The sequence below is a fragment of the Empidonax traillii genome, unplaced genomic scaffold, assembly GCF_003031625.1.
Source record: "Empidonax traillii isolate 1590-97213 ecotype Southwest subspecies unplaced genomic scaffold, ASM303162v1 scaffold128:size1411021, whole genome shotgun sequence".
Lineage (NCBI taxonomy): Eukaryota > Metazoa > Chordata > Aves > Passeriformes > Tyrannidae > Empidonax > Empidonax traillii.
Genome location: NW_020955321.1, coordinates 923,900 through 928,876, shown reverse-complemented (window position 1 = coordinate 928,876; position 4,977 = coordinate 923,900). Strand labels below are relative to the sequence as shown.

The window sequence follows — 4,977 nt, the reverse complement described above, 5'->3', positions numbered from 1 at the left end:
GGTTGCCTTATTGATGCACTGGCTGTCCAGAGGGAAGAGAGTCACCTTTTGATGGCAGTGACAGAGAAGCTCAGTCAGAGGACACTGATGCTCAGCTGCAGTCTGAGTTGCAAGAAAATTGGGGCTATTCTGATTTACACAAATTCAACACCCTTTCACCTTAATGACGAGGATTTTTCGAGAGCTAAAGCTAAATTATGAACTGATCAGAGCTTCCTGGCAACAGCGAGCTTGGTGTTTGTTTTAAAATGAATGGCTGCCTTTTCAGAATCTGAGATTATCTGCTAAGTGATTACATACCCATACACATGGCAAAAGATTAGCACCTTCCACGCACACCTTCCATCAGTGTTATTCTTTCATGCCCAGTCACCTCTGCTGGTCCATTCCGAGAGTGAGCTGTGAGAAACGCAGCTGTTGAATTACAGGGAAAGTTAAGAAAGTGATTTGGAGGGCACATCTTTCCAGCAGTTCAAAGACTGTTCAAACAGTTCTGTTTCTTCTCTCTCTCTCTTTTCTTTTTTTTTTTTTTTTGGTTTTAATTTAGTCTTTAGTGTCTCTCTCTTTTCCCAAGAGTACATGTTAAAGGAAGTGCAACTAATCAGCAGGTTATATCCCATTTCCATGTTATTCCAGCCTTACTTGAAGAGATGATATATTTGATAGCTTTTAGCTTGGCTCCTTCACTCTGCATTTGCCCCTTTTATCCACATTGAACTTATGATTTGTGATGGGCAAATCTCAAAAGATTAGAAGTTGGGCTTAGATAAGCAACTGTATGTTTGAAGTTTACTTTTCAATTTTAAGAGATCAGGGTCACTGCAACAAGTGCCTGAATTATCTGCCTCAAATTCATGGGATTTGAATGACCAAAGAGACTTTGGTGTACTTCGGGAAGAGGAACAAAGTGACAACTATATTTCCAACTAACAAACATAGTTATAGTGCCCCAAAATTAAACAGGTCAAGGAGATTTATTTATTTTTAGTAGCATTAGGAGAAATGGGAGCTGAAGGCATCAGAGGATAGTTCTACTTAGGAGCAGGACTCGAATGCTGTGTCTCATGTAAAGCTTAAAGGCTTTACCCTTTGGATGCTCTGGCCAGAGAAGGGAGAGGGAGCAGAGCTAAATCCTGTGAATGCTGCACAGAAATTAAAATGTGTGTACTCCCCAAACAGATCAGTAACTGGAAGGCACCTCTATTATCCTCTGGGCTGCAGAGTGCACTCTTAACTCACCCTCCCTCCAAGACTCTGTTATTGTTACTGTGGAAACCCTAACAGTGATTTTTCACTGACATTTGGCATCACTTTAAAATCAACTTTCCATAGAGATAGATCAACTCCAGAATTGGCCCTGACTGTATTTTCTCACTGAGAAAGCAGACAGGAGATGAAAATCAAAGTTTAATCCTGTTGCCTGCTGTAGCAAAGCACAATGCAATGCCTATCTGGGAAGTAGCATCTCCCTTTTTATTTATCTATTGTATGTCTGTGTCTGAGACAAGTATGTTCTTGCTCTGATTCCAAACAGAATAGCACCACAGAAAATAGTTCTGAAGAACAAAACAAACATATCTACGTTTCTTGTAATGCTTTTCATCAGCAAAAAAAAAAATTATGGCTCCGGAAAACAGAAAAGTCTGACTGAAACTGGGGGGTGGTGATGAAATTTTGCTTTGTCAAAAAAATTCTCATCGGGGGCTCATGAGGGTTCCTGTGGGTTATAAACTGAAGAAAGGAGTTTACAAGGTTTTGAGCTTTATTTTTGTAAATAGAGACAGGTCTGTAAATAGAGAAAGGTCTTTTTTTGTAAAAAAGACCTGCAGAAATCCGGGATGTTTGGGGTAGGAGTTGGGGAAACATTACTGGTATTTGCCACAGGCATCCAAACTAGAACCCAGATACTGCAGCTCTTTTGCACAAAGAAAATAATTTCTCTAGTGCAGGCACAATGGATGCTGAGCTTTTTGGAAGATCTGGCCTAACAAAAAGTGGGACAATGAAAAGAAAAAAACTGGTTTCCTCGAATGGGTGGTATGGGGCTTGGGGAATGAATGTTTGTGGAGCACTCAGATCCTGGTATGAAAAGGTGCTGTAAAAGTTCAAAGTATTATTGTTATGGAATACTTACTCAGCAAGGCAGGGGAATATCAAAGGCTTTCTTCTCCCAGCTGGCTCGGGCTTATCTCAAGGAACTGTTGGTGGGTGGTGATTGCTCTCAGGGACTGGTGATGACAGAGGAGTGAAGGCAGTAACTTTGCTTGCAGAGCTGCTCTGGGCACCCTCCTGGATCCGCCAAGGCTCCGGTTCCCCCTTGGTGCTTTTTGGTGTGCACACACACCCCCTGTTCCCAGAGAAAAGCCTGGAATGAAAACAGAGAGCTCTGACACCTGGCTGATGGCGGCACTCAGGCAAGGGCTTTCACTTGCAACTGGTACGTTGGGAAATAATTGATACAAATTGCTTCAGACATTCAAGGCTGCTGGTTCTCCTTCCCACAGGCTATTTTTAGGCCCAATTAGGCAGATGAAATGACACCGGAATTAATTTGGGTACATTTGAATGTTTGGGCTTGCTTTATTTTTTTTTTTTTTAATGCTTCTCTCTGGATAAATGGCAAACGTCTGAATTATAAAAGGCAGATAAAAAGTTTTTTTCTTCCCTCCCTTCTCTGCTAAGCAACGTTCAAGCACTGAAAGACTTGCTCGCTGCAAAACCACTTAGGGCTGATTGCTGGGGAATTTCCTCTCACCACCTTAAACCCAAAGCAAATAACAGAATATGAAATAACACATATTCTCTTGGCATCAGGCTGCATGAGAGCTCCCCCAGGTCTGCTGCAAAGCAAAGGCTACCAACCCGCCCATCAGAAGAAGATAAAATACAATTAACTAATTCATTATATAAATATTTTGTGTGGGGAGATATGAATTGGCTTATCTCAATTATTGTTATCATTATTATTAGCTGCTGTTTGCTAAGACTGAGTTTTTCAAAGCCCTCTTTCACATTAAGGAGCCCCAAATCCCCACGTTAAATCCCACCCCTTAATTTGATGTTGATAGCTTTTGCAAGCTACTGGGGAACACAAACAGGGAGAGAGGTACAACTGGTGAGATAGTATTATTCAGTGTTATTACTGGAATTTATGGACAAGCCATTCCCAAGCCATTGGAACGTAATTCATACATTTGGGCTAAAGGGAGATCCATAAGCGTTCTCCAGCCAAGCCCCAACCTGTGTAATGTTTTCTAAGATAAGCAGCTACTGCCATGGAAAAGGCAAAACCTGACTGCTGGCTCTGTGGTCACTGTGCTGAGATCAAACTCCTCCAAAACTGGAAGGCTTCCCAGTCCTCTGGAACAGACAAGTCATGAACTGCACCTTCTGCAGCCAGGCTTGAGGGCTCAGAGGCTGGCTGGCATTTCACTCAGATGGGTGAAATGTTGGCTGTGTCCAAGCCAAGAGGAGTTTTGCCCCTGAATTCGGTGGGGCAGCACTCTGCCTTTGTAGTAGGAGCCGATGAAAAGCTCTGCCTCGTAATCACATTCCTGTGGCTTAACATGTAAGTGCACGTTGGCCCCGCGGTGGTGACGGCTCATGTGCACAGCTCTCAGCCTGCAGGACATGCCAGCCATGCCACTGGCTTTGCCCCACAGGGGAGGAGAGGTGAAGAAGTTGGGTTTTGGCACTTGCCACGCGCAGGGCTCGCAGGATCAGCTGCCACAGCGGGTCTGATGAGCAGTGACTTGATTGTGACGGAGTCCTCGGTAACCCCGGTGTGATACGGAGATGGTTTTGAAACAGCACCTGATTCTGAAACACAACCATCCTACCCCCAGGGAAATGGGTGCTTCGTCTTCTGATGTAAATACAGCACTAGTTCATAGCATGCCAAGTGGGAAGTGAGAGCCAGGCCTCCCTTATTCTGATATCTTATGTCCACAGTCCCAGCATTTCACTGTGACACCTCATACTAAGTAAAAGAATTTGAGTCTGACTGCAGTTTACCTTCTCATAAACCAGACTTTAAGAAGTATCTGATACTTAGGAAAAACACTTCCAGTAAGTCAGCAGGAATGAAGTTTCTTTTCCTGTGTTATTTGTACCTTTTGTGGTATCACACATACTACTTCTCCCTTAATTTCTTTCTGAAGGCTGCACATACATAACATTGTCTCCATTTTTGATCCATTGCATCTCCTAAACATGTCTCAGCAACAGGGTGGATGGTGACAGAGGAGCAATTAGTACTTCCCAATAATGAACTACAAATCTGGGGCAGAAAATATCACCAGCTGCTCAACACTGAATTCAAGATGCATTTATTTTAGACAATCCATGCTGTAACTTTATCTCAAAATACTGGGTTGTAAAAGCTACTTACAAGAACAAAAGTCCTGATCCTTTGAAAAAGTCCTTTTAAGGACAGTTTTTACACCTAAAGACTTCATAAGTTACTTGCCCTGTTTTGTCCTCTGAAAGGGTTCATGGTTGCTGTGAATTCCTGCCTCTGTGCCTACTTCCTTGCCTGACATATTCTCCTTTATATCTCCACCAGTACTGAACCCTGCTTTGCAGTGACTCTTACCATGCCATCTCTTTTTTCAGTCCCAGCTGGTGGTGTAGAGATCCAGTAACACAAAGATCATCTGCCTGGAAAAAAGAACAAAACACAATATTTGATAACAATGTGTTTTCAATTCTCGCAGGAAACATTAGCAACATGTCTTTAGAAAGGACTCTCCCATGACAAGCCACGAGTGAAATACTGAGCTTCCAAAGCAGCAAAATAACAATTTCACAGTCTTGTCTGTGACAGAGATAATGGATTCTTCAAAAACCTTGCCTTTTTACCAGCTTCATAGCAGGACATCCCTGCAAGGTCAGTTCTGTGAACACTAAAAGCTGAATTTCACAGAAAAAAGTCACTTCTTCGTAGTCTTTTGAGAAGCCTTTGTAAAAAGGGACAGT

General features: G+C 42.7%; 1 long non-coding RNA gene across 1 annotated transcript; it reads right to left on the bottom strand.

The window, feature by feature from the left end:
- Positions 1 to 237: 237 nt before the first annotated feature.
- Positions 238 to 4,664, bottom strand: LOC114057355. Its single transcript, XR_003571196.1, has 3 exons — positions 4,595 to 4,664; positions 2,135 to 2,365; positions 238 to 414 (listed from the first exon to the last, which is right to left on the bottom strand). It is a non-coding gene; the product is annotated as an uncharacterized LOC114057355 (long non-coding RNA).
- Positions 4,665 to 4,977: the final 313 nt, after the last annotated feature.